The 15,432-nt window shown below is 37.6% G+C and overlaps 1 protein-coding gene across 1 annotated transcript in view; it reads left to right on the forward strand.

Moving 5' to 3' along the window:
* LOC122791456 (mucin-2-like) overlaps positions 1-15,432 on the forward strand; it is a 539,946-nt gene that overhangs the window by 74,967 nt on the left and 449,547 nt on the right. The window lies entirely within an intron of this gene.

The raw sequence follows: 15,432 nt of genomic DNA on the forward strand, positions 1-15,432 counted from the left end.
TATATGCTAGTCACTTTATGTACTTTTATATGACTGTATGATATTAAACATTAGTGATAATGTGAAGCTTTTCTCCGGGGCTTCAGCTGAAAAAGGGCTTTTGCACAGTCATACACTCCCAGTCAACAAATGTCAAATAAAAAATTTATTTATTTATTTATTTACCAGGTAATGTCTGACTGGGCCAGGAGCCCATTTTCAGTGGAGACTCAGGGAGAAAAGCTCCAATGAGTTATTTACAGAAAAATTGAAAAACAGCAGTGAAAATATAGAGTATTGCATACAGTGTACAAAATACAGTATTATTTAAAAGTTACATTAATTTACAAGGAGGCTAGTTCACAATATACAATTGAATATACAAATCATGACAACAAGAAAAAACAAATCAAGCAACAAATCAACAAGAATAAAAAATCATGATAACATGAATAAACAAACTTTTTTTTTTCAAGAAAGGTTAGCTTGGGAGAAGGTGAAAACAGACAAATAAGTCTCTGTCACCTTCAGAAATAAATAAGTAAACATGTTTACTGGAGTGCTACTTAGAACTGAGACACAGTCATAGGAAAAAAGGGTGCACTGCCCAGGTAAAGGCCATATGGTATCAAACAAAATCACCTCTGTGGTTCTCACCATCTTTGTATGAACTTCTTTTTTCCTGATTCCTCATTATGAATCAAGAGCAAAAGCAGGCTAAAGGAAAAGAAGAAATAAAGGCTATAATCCATGCTTGAACTGCAAGATCATCAGACATTGTATGTTAGTACAATATAAACAGATGATACACTTCTGCAAGTTAAATTGCATCAGCCATTGTTCTATTTTTTTGCAAATTTTATCTGAAAATGCCAGGATGGTAGCAGGCTTATTAGAAAACAGTGTTTCTCTTTCTTTAAGTAAATGCATGCTATGCCAGAAATATACAACAGATCAATAAAAAGGGCCTAAACAAGACAGGAGTGTTATTTGTTGCCCTTGTACATGTCTTTTTACATATATTTTAGTGTGCGTGCGTGTGTGTGTGTGTATATGCGTGCGTGTGTGTGTGTGTGTGTGTGTGTGTGTGTGTGTGTGTGTGTGTGTGTGTGTGTGTGGTGTGTGTGTGTATTTGTCTCTGTGTGTGTGTGTATGCATGCATACGTGTGTTTCTTTATTTGAAATTCACTTTACATAGGATAACTGGTGGATGTTTACACCTGAAGATTCTGAAGTCACCTCAATGTCTACGTTCTTGCACTGATGACTCATACACACTTACTATTTATACGGGAACTCATAGAGATAATGTGACACTTTTATTAGCCCAAAGAAGATTTTACATTGCACCTGTTGAACTCTTTGGACTAACATGAGCCCTTCTTCAGAAGTTAATAAGTGACTGATGCTAGATACATTCAACCAGAATGCAGTTCTCCTTTTTTCTGTCATTATTTGTACTTTATGGTGCTCATTGTACACACTTTTTGTAGCAACTCACATAATTTCCTTTTTAGTCCCATTTTATAATATTTATTATTATATTACATTATGTAAACTAACAGGCAGAAGGAAATGGTAAGACTATCTTTTCTGTCAGAGCATCGCATCTAGTCTAAAATAGCTGTCCTTCCCGTTTTCACTCCTTCAAAATTCTACACCTTTTAAAATGCCCTGATTTTTTTAATTTCTACAACCCATTTCAGTAACTGGGTTGATCTGTTAACTGCTATTTATGTGAAACATTATGTCCTTCAATCATGATTAAAAGTGGTTCCTTTAATTTGAAGGTCATGATCTTTCTTTTGTTGTTTAGATTCTTTCCACTTTAATCCCATAATGTTTACTTCTTCACGGGTTGTATACATATATTTATTTATTTCACATTTGTTAACTGGGTTAGTACAACTGAGTTTGCAAACAAACCCATTTTCAGTGAAGACCCGAGGGGAAATGCCCCAGCAAACATAAGTAAAAATAAAGTAACAATATACAAATATTAAATGTCTTTTGGCTTTTCCCGGTTAGGGGTCGCCACAGTGGAACTCCGGTCTGCTAATGATTGGCAGTAGATTTTTACGTGCCGAGTTGCTGGCCCTGATGCACAACCTTCAACGAAGGTACGCCCATTCATGCATGTCTCCACACAGAAGACGCTCTAGCTGAGAATCAAACAGGACAACGTCTTACTGTGAGGCGACAACGCTACCACAGCACCACCACCGCAGTAATATACAAATATTAAATAACCATCACAATACAAAATAATTGTAAAAAAGAAAAGGTTATTAACTATTTGTATTGCATTGATGGTAAGCAACCCATTTTCAGCGGAGACCCGAAGGGAAAAAAAAACAGCAAACATAAGCAAAAATAAACATACAGGACAAAAAATATTAAAAACAACACTGCAAATACAAAATTAGTTATAAAGAGAAAAACAAAAAAATGATTAACATTAAGGGTGCATTGATAGTAGTGGACTAAAATTGACTACATATGAGAGTAAAAACAAAAAAGATAATTGTTGTTCAAAAGAAGGGCAATGTATAGACATTTGTAGGAAGTGGGGGGGAATAAATAGTGTGGAGAAAAGGAGGGGGGCTATAGGGGGCTATAGTAGTAGAGCTGAGCTTTTAAGAGATTAGTTTAAGCAGAAGTTACCATCAAAGAAAGAAAGTTAGGAGATGCAACAGGTTATACAGTGGGAGAGACTAAGACTACGTGTAGTCAATGCAACAGCATAATTTCAAGTTTAGTAGGTGGGATTTAAGCTCCTTTTTAAAAAAGGGAAAGGAAATACCTGAGTTTCCTCCATTCCACTTAAAAATGTAGGTGCATTAGAACCACTTCATATGTCTTGCCTTCCATTTCCTGGACCATCCTTGTCACTCTCCTCTGTACCCTCTCCCATACTGTGACATCTGCTTTTGTTATAAGGTATCCAGAACTGCTGTAGTGTAACCAGTGCCTGGTAATGGGATGTTACTATCTTCCTATTAATTATGTACCAATAGATACATGCCCCTGTTGCTGAATTACCTTTTTCTGCTATACTTTTTATCTGAGTATGATGTTTTAGGTTTCCTGTAATTAAAACCTCCCATATTCATTTATTTTAGAATTTTTTGCATGTCTTCCATCAATTTCATTTTCTGCCTCTTGGTTAACTCCAGATGCAACATTTTATAATAGATAATATGACCCCACTCCAAACCCAAAACATTCTGGAATACCATTAATAAGCTTTTACACCCAGGTAACCTTTCCCCTCCCAACCCCTCCCCAAACAGCTCCCCCCTTGAAACTGCCACATTTCTCAACTCATTCTTCATAGACTCTATACAGAAAGTTATCAAACCAAACATGAACACTAATGAAGACACACCACCCCCTCCCTCCAGCCAAACCAATTTTCAATGAAGCCTATCCCCACAACCATCATTGGATCCCTACTCTGTAAACCTAAACCCTGCTCCCCTTCAGCTGATAACCTGCCTCCCTTATACCTCAAACTATCAGCCCTCTCCATAGCCTATCCAGTCTCCATACTTATTAATTGGTCCATTCAGGAAAGCCTAATCCCCCAAATATTGAAAAAGGCCTCCATTATACCCCTGCACAAAGGTGGTAACTCCACCGACCCCTCAAATTTCAGGCCTATTGCTATTCTATCCCCTATTTCAAATATCCTAAAAAAGTGTATTCACAAACAACTCATTGCACATCTCATTCAGAAAAATCTCCTCACCCCTACCCAACATAGCTTTCGCCCTCATCATAGTACTACTACCGCACTACTGTCCTTTACTAACTCCATTTCCACCTCTATCATTAACAACAAACTAGTGTCTTCCCTCTTCCTTGACCTCTCCACAGCCTTCAACACTGTTTCTCATAACCTTCTACTCTCCAAACATGTTTTCTTCAACCTTCCTACTGCCACCCTTAACTGGTTGTCTTCAGACCTATCTAATAGAGCTCAATCTGTCAAATGGATGTCAGCTAGTTTTCCATTCCTTCCCATTCTTACTGGAGTCCCCCAGGGCTCCATCTTGGGTCCACTTCTATTTAACATTTTTACAAATGATTTCTTCCAATCTTGCTCTCACTCTACACTCATACAATATGCGGATGACTCTATGATCATCTCCACCTCTGACAATCTATCCCACCTACATACCCTCACACAAGACACACTACACTCAGTCAAAAGATGGCTCACCACTAACCAACTCCTACTTAACCCCAAAAAATTAAACTTCTTCTTTTCCTTCCCAAACCCCTCCAAGACCTCAGATCTTCCTTCTCCATCTCTTTCATAAACAGCACAACTATTCAGGTCGAGTCTCATACTAAACTTCTTGGTATACTCATAGACAACAAACTAAAATTTGATGCCCACATCAAGAACTGCATCAAAAGAACCCACCAGAAACTAGGATTGCTATACAGAAACAAATAAATTCCTCATTCAAGAACCCAAAGTATCCCTTGCTCAAGCCTACTTCCTATCTACTTTACTATATGTTGCCCCTATATTTACCAACCTCCAAAAAATCTCTTAAACAAACTTGAGCTAACATATAATAAAGTTGCACGGTTTGCCACAAATCTCCCCTATCGCTCACACCACTGCCTCACCTTAACAAAACTTCACTTGCTAGAGTTCCATAACCAACTCCTTCTACCTCAACTTCTTCTGACTCATTTCATCTTATAACAACCCCTAGCCTGTCCTTCACTATCAACTCATATCTCCCCCTACACCCCTAACTGGGACCTTTGTAGCTCAGACCAACACCTTCTCCAAATTTCCAAACCTAATAAATCCATAGGAGAAAGCCTTTACAGTCATGCAGTCACCACATCTTGGCACAATCTCCCTCCCTATATCAGAACTCTCCAAAATTCACCCAATTTCAAACTAGCTCTAAAGGACTACCTACTCAACTTCTGGAGCTGCCCCTGTAAAGACCCTACTTGAGTCAATTCCACCCCAGCATTCTTCTCCCACCAAGCCTCTGTCTCCTATTCCTGCACCTTAATCTCTGCTGGTTGCATGTTTCAACTTCTTATTCAGTAACAATGCACTCCACCATTTCTCCCTTACTTGACTCCACTCTATAAGTAAGCATGGCCCACTTACTAGCCCTTGCTTTTCATCTCCTCCTATTTCTTACCTTGTAACTACATCATGTACATGTTATTTTAAGATTCCTAAATGTACCTTTATAATGAATGTTAAAATCTATATGAATCTCATTTTATGTTATTACTTTTATCTGTATTACTCTTTTGTAACTAATTGTTTTCTGTGTTATCTAGAGCTTTTCTCCTTGGGTTTCTGCTGAAAAAGAGCATCCACTCAGCCAGACTAACCCAGTTAACAAATGGCAAATAAAATACAATAAAATAAATGAAGTGAAACCTTAACCTTCTGGACCACAACACTAGTCTAATTAAGTCCATCTTTAGGCTTGTTCTTCCATCTTCTCTTGTCTATCCAGCCACAGTATTATTCACAAAGAGGTTTATCCAATTTTCCATGCCCCTGATCAGAGAACACCACATTAAAAAGAAAGGCCATGACATAGGGCTGACACCTGTGAGACACCATTTTTTATCCCTCTGAGCTCTCTCACTTTATAAGTACAGTCTGTTAACTGTTTCCATCCACGTTTCTACCCAACTGCATTGTTCTCCATCCACTCTAACTGCTGTCATCATTGTGGGATGAAATCAAATGCTTTTCCAGAATCTAGGCAGATCACATCCACATGGTTACTTCCTTCTACATTTCTTGTACCCTCTTATACAAATTAAGTTGTCTAATAGCATCAACTCAATTTAATCTTGCATAGTACTCAGTGAGCAGTTTGTTATGCCAAAGAACCCTAGTCATGACTGCTGAACAACTTTTGTCATTTTTTCATAAATTAATGCTCCTTCCTCCATCACTTCAGATTGGCATCAGACAAGCTTACCTCCAATTCGCTAGACTCAGACCCTCCCTAAAAGACCTGAAGAATAGTTTAGCTAGGGGATGTACTAGAACTACAGCCTGTTTTTGTAACTTTGGTGGGTTTAATCTGATTCTTGCACTTGCTGCCCCCTTTTCACACTTATTATCTCCTCACATGTTCATCTCCTTCCTGCCTCTGTCCTACTTTATCAGCATAGTACCTCCCATCTTTTCTTTAGTGCAGAATGAAGCAAAACAGTGAATTCAAATTGCTACCTCTTCCTTGACCACTTTATACTTTTGCACTTCTTTGATTAGTTCAACAATTTCCAGTTTTCACCCTCCTTTATTCCTGTATATACCTGAAAGAAGACTTTCTCCTATTCTTGGTGTCTTTTGCTATTTTTTCATGTCTTGTCCCTTACCTTTCTTGACATACTCCACTTTTGTATATCAAGCATCTGCATACATTTTACATTGACTCCTCTAACATGTTTTTCCAGTGCCATATGTTTCTTTTTTCTTTACACATATCATCACTTCACTTTTTTGTCTTGCCAGCTGTCTTTAACCTTTTTCCAGTCCTTCCCAGATTGTCTACTCATTTGTTCTCCTGCCACTTCCCCAGCTCATGGTTTACTTGCTCCACTGCTCATTTATAGTAACTCCCCTATAATCACAAACCCTAGACTTTGGGTGCCTCTCAGCTCCTACTGTATGGCCACTGTGAACCATACTGTCACACATAGCTCTCAACCAATCAGGGACAGTTGAGAGGTATGTCACATGCTCATAGCTCACCAGTGAAGATCTGATCTGACTTAAAAATCCATGACCTCATCCTTGATGCAGAGAATTGAAAAATAAGGTAAAAGGAATTGATAGACCACTGAAAAAAGAGGAAGTAGATACATTTTGGAGAAATATCTATGAAGATCCTGTGGAACATAACAAAGATGCTAAATGGATAGAAGAAGTAAAAGAAAGAATAAGAGGTTTAAAGGTACAGGATATGAATTGGGATGAAATAACAGCCAGAGAGACTGAAACAAAGTTGAGAAAAGCCTCTAACTGGAAAACCCCAGGCCCAGATGCAGTATCTAACTTTTAGCTTAAAATATTAACTTATTTACATGAGTATCTAGCCATGAGTAAGAACTATTTATATGCGCACCCCGAACAGACACCACACTGGTTAATAACAGGAAAGACAATGCTCTTACTTAAGAATGTACCTGCAAGCTACCCTAAAAATTATAGACCAATAACTTGTCTTCCGACAACATATAAACTATACACGGGGATTGACGATGACAGAGTTTAAAGTCATTTAGAAGAAAACTCAATTATGGCAGTAGAACAAAAGGGCAATAAAAGAAAGTCATATGGAACAAAGGATCATTTGTTGTTAAATAAAGTTATAGTAGAGAACTGTAAGAAAGGAAAGAATCTAAGTATGGCATGGATTGACGATAAAAAAAGCATTTGATAGTATCCCACATTCATGGATAAAAGAGTGCTTAAAAATATATAAGGTACACCCTACACTGATTGATTAAATTACAGTAACCATGAAACAGTGGCAGACCCCTTTGCAATTAAGCCATGATAAAGGACAGATTATTATCCCAGGGATAAAAATCCAAAGGGGGATATTCCAGGGTGATTCCCTGCCACCGTTGCTATTTTGCCTTGCCATTAATCCATTAAGCTGTTTACTTAACAACTTAGGTCATGGCTACAATTTGGTTTCTAGAAAACAACAAAGTCTAGGGACTTCTCGTCTTCTCTTTGTTGATGATTTAAAACTGTATAGCTCATTAGATGAGGAACTGAAAGCACAGTTGCAGGTTGTCAAAACTTTTTCAGACGATATTGGAATGTCATTCGGTCTTGATAAATGTACAAAAGCAACCTTTAAAAAAGGAAAACTGCAGCACCAGGAAAATATCAGTTTGGGACAAGAATGTGATATAAAAGAACTTGAGCAAGATGGACTGTATAAATACTTGAGAAATGATGAAGGATCAGTAATAAAACATGAACAAATGCGAATAAAGCTTAGTAAGGCATATTTTAGAAGACTTAAATTGATCCTGAAAACAGCATTGACATCTAGGAACAAGATCCAAGCCATAAATCAATTTGCTCCTCCTGTCCTAACTTATAGTTTTGGAGTGATTGATTGACCCCAAAACGTGTTGGATAGATTGGATATTCAAACAAGAAGGATGATTCATGCTCACCAAATGATTTATAAAAATCAGTGCATACCAAGATTATATATTCCCCATTCTGAAGGAGGTATGGGCCTCCTTGAAATTGATTCCATGTATAGATCCGCAGTTGTGGGACTTCACACATATTTACTAACCTCTCAAGATCCAAATGTAGTGAAAGTTTTGAAACATGAGGAGAATAAATCTAAGATGACATCTCTGCTTAATTTAGCAGAAGCATATTGACATCAAGCAGGAATGGAAATCAAACCAGAAGTGGATAAAAATCAGGCAGCAACTGAATGTGCTAAAAAACAAAAGAAAGAAAAGAATATAAGGTGAAAGACCAGATGAGAAGGCAAGAAATGTGGAAAAAACATAAATATAGTTGCAAGAATAGAAAACTTCTGGAAGAGCCTCATGTTGATCAAGAACGAACGCAGGAATGATTAAGGAGAGGCAAATTCACATCAAGAAATGAAAGGTTAATATTGGCAGCCAAAGACAGTGGGTTACGTACACGCTGGTTTACAAAGTCCATTGAACATGTGGGAGAAACAGATATATGTAGGTTTTGCAAAACCGAATTGGAAACAGTCACACACCTTGTTGCTGGTTGCGGTGCACTAATGGCAGAGAGACTGTATACTGAAAGGCATAATAATGTGGCGAGACTGTTACACTGGAGATTGTGCAAACATTATGGTATTGAAGTGGCTGAAAAACACTGGAAACATGAGCCACAAAGTATCATAGAAAATTATGAAGTTTATATCACATGGGATCACCCAATACCAACAGTTCAAAAGATAGATGCTAAAAAAACAGATATAGTGGTCCAAGAAAAGAAGACAAAATTAGCATTGATCATTGAAATCGCCACACCCAGTGACTACAGTGTCTTGCGTACAGAGAAACACAAAGTCATTAAATACGTTGATCTGCAGGCAGAAACGAGAGCCATGTGGAAGAAAGATACCCAGACATTTCCAGTAGTAGTAGGAGCAAATGGTCTTATAAAAAAGAATTTACAATCATATTGAGATATGTTGCCAATTCTTGTAACACCATACAAATTGCAGAAGGAGTCATTACTGGGCACATTGCTGGTGCTGGAAAGAGCACTTTTGTCTAACATCAAAGAGTGAAACAATACTAATTTCATGAACTTTAATCGTACTTTGACTTAGGAAGGGGGTCCATTCCCGTCATGGTATTAGAAACCCAAAAGACTTGGAGAAATTAAAAACGACAGAGAATATTATCAATGATTCCTTATTTCCTAGTTCCTGCTGACATTTCCTTCTGAGACCATTATGGTAGAATACTTGAAGCAGTTTGTTTTCCCTTTCAAGTTTGGATGATAGGATGTTTCAGCGTGGCACATCAGTAGAAGTTCCCCATTCATAACTATCTGCCTCCCCTTCTTCCACCCCTCCATTTTATCCCTGTCCATCTTGGTGACAACCACACTTACATTAGGAGACTTACAGACAGTGGCAATACATCTCTTCCCTTCTGTGTTTTGGTAGGAAACTCGCGTTAGGTTCTTTGTCCCATCTTCCTTTTTCTGTTACCGTTTATGATCCTGCCTTCTCTTCCCTTGCCCCATTCGGAAGACAAAATGGATCAACATTTCTTAAACCATCGCTCTCTCATGTCATGTATTTATACAGCTTTTGTCATACACTCCAAAACATATTCAAATGCTATTAAAATACTACATGAAAACAGATGTGAAATCCAGGTCCTACCACAGTAACTGAAGTATAGAACCAGTAACTGTGTTCTTCCTTGTGGAAAAAAACATGGTGTATGATGTGGAATGTCTAATGTAAGAGCAATTTTTCACAAACCCTTAGTCCTTGGTGTATAACTTACACTCCTTCACTTGTGCCTAAATTATGCCTGGTGATGAATATCATTCATTATGTACACCTCAGAGTAAGATTATTTATTCCGGAGTGACTACTTTGGTTTAAAATCCATACTTCACTATTAAGGTCACTCTAACCCAGTTGAAAATGGCTGATAAGTGATATAATGCTATGGAATGAAATACCTACTGTTAAAAGTAAATAAAAGTGTGCAATGAAGATAATGTGAAAGCCATTAATAAATAATGTAATAAAATCATATCTACTATCCACTCTGTGTGTTTTTTCTGTGTGTATGCAATTGTTCTGAAAACCATGCAGTGAGTCAGTATTTATTTTTTCTCTTCAGGATGTTAGAGTGTATTCAGGTGTCATAAAACTACTTTAAGATAATGCTGCTTTTATATAAACGTCATTGCTCAACAGATGGAAATTACAGCTGATTGTAGGAACAGGGTGGAGTAGACTCACATCTGACGTCTATTCTCCACATTACATTAATAAACATGTGTTTCCTTCCTCATCAAAGGCTTTAGCTTTCCAAGGTGAATGCCTTCATTTGTAAGACATGAGAATGGATAATTCTAATACTTGAACAGTGGAGGTGATAAGATTGCTTGACATTTATTACTTTATATTTGTCTCACTACACAACAAAGTTTAGGTTTTAAGGTATTCTGCAGTGAAATTAACATTTGAACAAAGACTTTGTCAGTGGCACAGAAGGATAAACTCCTGACTATAACCCAAGGAGACATGATTTTGACAAACAGCTCAGGCACCTGACTGCACAGGCAGGGAGTAGGGGCATGCCCATCCTGGGGGTGGGGGCTGTGCCACAGCTCTAATGACACGGTCATAAATAGAGAAGAGAGGTTCAGCATGATTCTGGGTACCTGTACTGGGAATAACATGAGCATGTATGCCCAAGCCAGTGATGATGTCTGTTGTTGGCTCATCTAGGGAGGAGGCATGCATGGAGAAGGGGCATCAGCAGCACTTGTGGTGAAGCAGGTGGTCACATCACTAGCAGAGGAAGGGTTAGACAAAAATAAAAAAAATACTATCATTGATGGGATTCTGGTCTGCCTGGGCACAGGACACCCCCTCATGGTTGCCTGGATGAAGGTCTCCTTTGGACAGTGCAATGTCCGAACCGGGAGAGGCTTGATGCTTGCCTGCCAATGATCAAAAACTCTACAAAAAAGTAATATTTGCACAAGTGTTCATATGGAGGTACTAGTCAAGCAGTCCAGGAGATTATTGAGGGGCGTATCCCACTTTCCTAATTGCCCCATGGCACTGTCTGGTTATGTGGTTTGCTTAGATTTACAGAGTAAAAGACAAGTCTTAAAATAGCTCTTAACCATCACTGATTTTGCAGAATGCCCCTGATTTTGCCTCGTATACTAGGTATGGTCCTCATAAAATGTATTGCTTTCTGGCAAATCATTGAGGATTACATCAGTAAATAAGGAAAGACATTTCAGTTTTAGACTCCACAGCCTTCAGAAAATGTATGCTAATACAAAAAATAGCACTCTAATAACTTCCTAAGTTTACAAGAGCAAAAGGTTTAAATGATTTTGTTTTCTGTCCTTGATTCTCATTTTAAGAGGCTGAGAGGTATCACAATGAGATGAGAGACACATAGAAAAGTTAACTGCTGGATGTGTGAGGGGAGCTGTGTATAGATGAAGTAACTTACCATCTTGTTGTACACTCACATTAAGTGGTCTGGCTTTGTAGGACTGGTGTGCATTTATGTGAAATTAGTATCAATACCTGGGATACTGTGCATTTGTGTGAAATTAGTATCAATACCTGGGATACTGCACATTTCTGTGAAATAGGTATCAATACCTGGGATACTGCGCATTTCTGTGAAATAGGTATCAATACCTGGGATACTGTGCATTTCTGTTAAATAAGTATCAATACCTGGGATACTGCGCATTTCTGTGAAATAGGTATCAATACCTGGGATACTGTGCATTTCTCTTAAATAAGTATCAATACCTGGGATACTGCGCATTTCTGTGAAATAGGTATCAATACCTGGGATACTGTGCATTTCTCTTAAATAAGTATCAATACCTGGGATACTGTGCATTTCTGTTAAATAAGTATCAATACCTGGGATATTGCGCATTTCTGTGAAATAAGTTATCAGTACCTGGGATACTGTGCATTTCTGTTAAATAAGTATCAATACCTGGGATACTGCGCATTTCTGTGAAATAAGTATCAGTACCTGGGATACTGTGCATTTCTGTTAAATAAGTATCAATACCTGGGATACTGCACATTTCTGTGAAATAGGTATCAATACCTGGGATACTGTGCATTTCTGTTAAATAAGTATCAATACCTGGGATACTGTGTATTTCTGTTAAATAAGTATCAATACCTGGGATACTGCACATATCTGTTAAATAAGTATTAATACCTGGGATACTGCACATTTCTGTTAAATGAGTATTAATACCTGGGATACTGCGCATTTGTATGAAATAAGTATCAATACCTGGGATACTGCGCATTTCTGTTAAATAAGTATCAATACCTGGGATACTGCGCATTTCTGTGAAATAGGTATCAATACCTGGGATACTGTGCATTTCTGTTAAATAAGTATCAATACCTGGGATACTGCGCATTTCTGTGAAATAGGTATCAATACCTGGGATACTGTGCATTTCTCTTAAATAAGTATCAATACCTGGGATACTGCACATTTCTGTGAAATAGATATCAATACCTGGGATACTGTGCATTTCTCTTAAATAAGTATCAATACCTGGGATACTGTGCATTTCTGTTAAATAAGTATCAATACCTGGGATATTGCGCATTTCTGTGAAATAAGTTATCAGTACCTGGGATACTGTGCATTTCTGTTAAATAAGTATCAATACCTGGGATACTGCGCATTTCTGTGAAATAAGTATCAGTACCTGGGATACTGTGCATTTCTGTTAAATAAGTATCAATACCTGGGATACTGCGCATTTCTGTGAAATAGGTATCAATACCTAGGATACTGTGCATTTCTGTTAAATAAGTATCAATACCTGGGATACTGTGCATTTCTGTTAAATAAGTATCAATACCTGGGATACTGCACATATCTGTTAAATAAGTATTAATACCTGGGATACTGCACATTTCTGTTAAATGAGTATTAATACCTGGGATACTGCGCATTTATGTGAAATAAGTATCAATACCTGGGATACTGCGCATTTCTGTTAAATAAGTATCAATACCTGGGATACTGCGCATTTCTGTGAAATAGGTATCAATACCTGGGATACTGTGCATTTCTGTTAAATAAGTATCAATACCTGGGATACTGTGCATTTCTGTTAAATAAGTATCAATACCTGGGATACTGTGCATTTCTGTTAAATAAGTATCAATACCTGGGATACTGCGCATTTCTGTGAAATAAGTATCAGTACCTGGGATACTGTGCATTTCTGTTAAATAAGTATCAATACCTGGGATACTGCACATTTCTGCTAAATAAGTATCAATACCTGGGAATACTGTGCATTTCTGTTAAATAAGTATCAATACCTGGGATACTGCGCATTACTGTGAAATAAGTATCAATACCTGGGATACTGCGCATTTCTGTTAAATAGGTATCAATACCTGGGATACTGTGCATTTGTGTGAAATAAGTATTAATACCTGGGATACTGCACATTTCTGTTAAATAAGTATCAATACCTGGGATACTGCGCATTTCTGTGAAATAAGTATCAATACCTGGGATACTGTGCATTTGTGTGAAATAAGTATCAATACCTGGGATACTGCGCATTTCTGTTAAATAAGTATCAATACCTGGGATACTGCGCATTTCTGTGAAATAAGTATCAATACCTGGGATACTGCCCATTTCTGTTAAATAAGTATCAATACCTGGGATACTGTGCATTTGTGTGAAATAAGTATTAATACCTGGGATACTGCACATTTCTGTTAAATAAGTATTAATACCTGGGATACTGTGCATTTGTGCGAAATAAGTATCAATACCTGGGATACTGCGCATTTCTGTTAAATAAGTATCAATACCTGGGATACTGTGCATTTGTGTGAAATAAGTATCAATACCTGGGATACTGTGCATTTGTGTGAAACAAACTTCAAATATGTTATTGTGTTTGCAGTTTTTTTTTTACCACAGTCAGATGGGTCTATATTACAAGACCGAAAGTTTAAAATTGCGAACGCTCTAAAGAGCGGAAATGTCAGACCTCGAAGTGCTTTTTTTGAGATCGCAGTACAGTGAAGATCGGAATATTTGCTCTTTTCTCACTGTAGTGTGATCTCGGAGTTGGAATATATATTTAGTGGGGGGTGTGGGGGGGCTGTTGATTTCAAGGTCCAGCATTTTCGCTCTTTACAGCATTTGTGATTTTAAACTTTCGATCTTCTAATATAGACCCCAGTCAGATATCTGAGTTATAGAAGTCAAAATGGATGAGAATGGCTGACCCTGCTGTTGCATTCAGTTTAAGCCATTATTAAGATTAAGATGAATTTGAAGGACTGGTGTGCATTTCAGTAAAGTAATTTGAATATTTTACTGTTGTTATTTTGTGTCAATCAGACATTTGAGGTGTATGCAGTCAAGTGGGTGAAACTAATGAGTTTCTCACTACGGTGGATTGGAATGATAGCAGTCTGACTTGCCTTTTAAACAGTAAAACAGGAAGGTGAATCCAAAATAATGTACATTTATGCATGATTTAAAAAAGAAGTGTCTTGGGTAGGAGGTCCCAAGTCACTCACACTGAAAACAAATCTTTTAGAATCGGGCCAATTGTATACATATGTAAAGCAGAAAACATACAAAGGTAACTGAAAGAAAAAAAAAATTAAGTGCTCTAAATTGTATTTGAACCAGAACCTTTTAGAATATTGTTCCAGTTTGTTTATCACTGTCTGCCTGAAGCAGCTGTAGAGTTATGAATCACTTCAGTTTGACATAAGAGTTTACGTGGGACTTGAACTAAGACCTCTGGGTTATGCAGTGAGGAAGGTTAATGTAGCAATATATCATGAAGGTCGTCTGTACTTTCAGTAGTGCAACTGCCTTCCTTCTAGCAGCATCTTGTGAAAAGTTAGAATGTAAACCTTCATTAAACCTTAACCAAGTGTATCTTCTAGGTTCTTACTGCCTTCCTGTTGCAATCAATAAATTCATGGCATGCCATGTAATATCCAAGACAAGTGATAACATTGCTCCATTGCAGTGAGTATTTTTTTTCACCGAACATTACCTGTTCTTGTACTAACACCATGAAAGTTCTACACAGTGCATTAACTGTGGCACCAAGAATTCATACAGTCATCCTCATATGAGGGTTCCAGA

This window comes from Protopterus annectens, chromosome 17.part0, assembly GCF_019279795.1.
Source record: "Protopterus annectens isolate FY-2018-M chromosome 17.part0, PAN1.0, whole genome shotgun sequence".
NCBI classification, from domain to species: Eukaryota; Metazoa; Chordata; order Ceratodontiformes; family Protopteridae; genus Protopterus; species Protopterus annectens.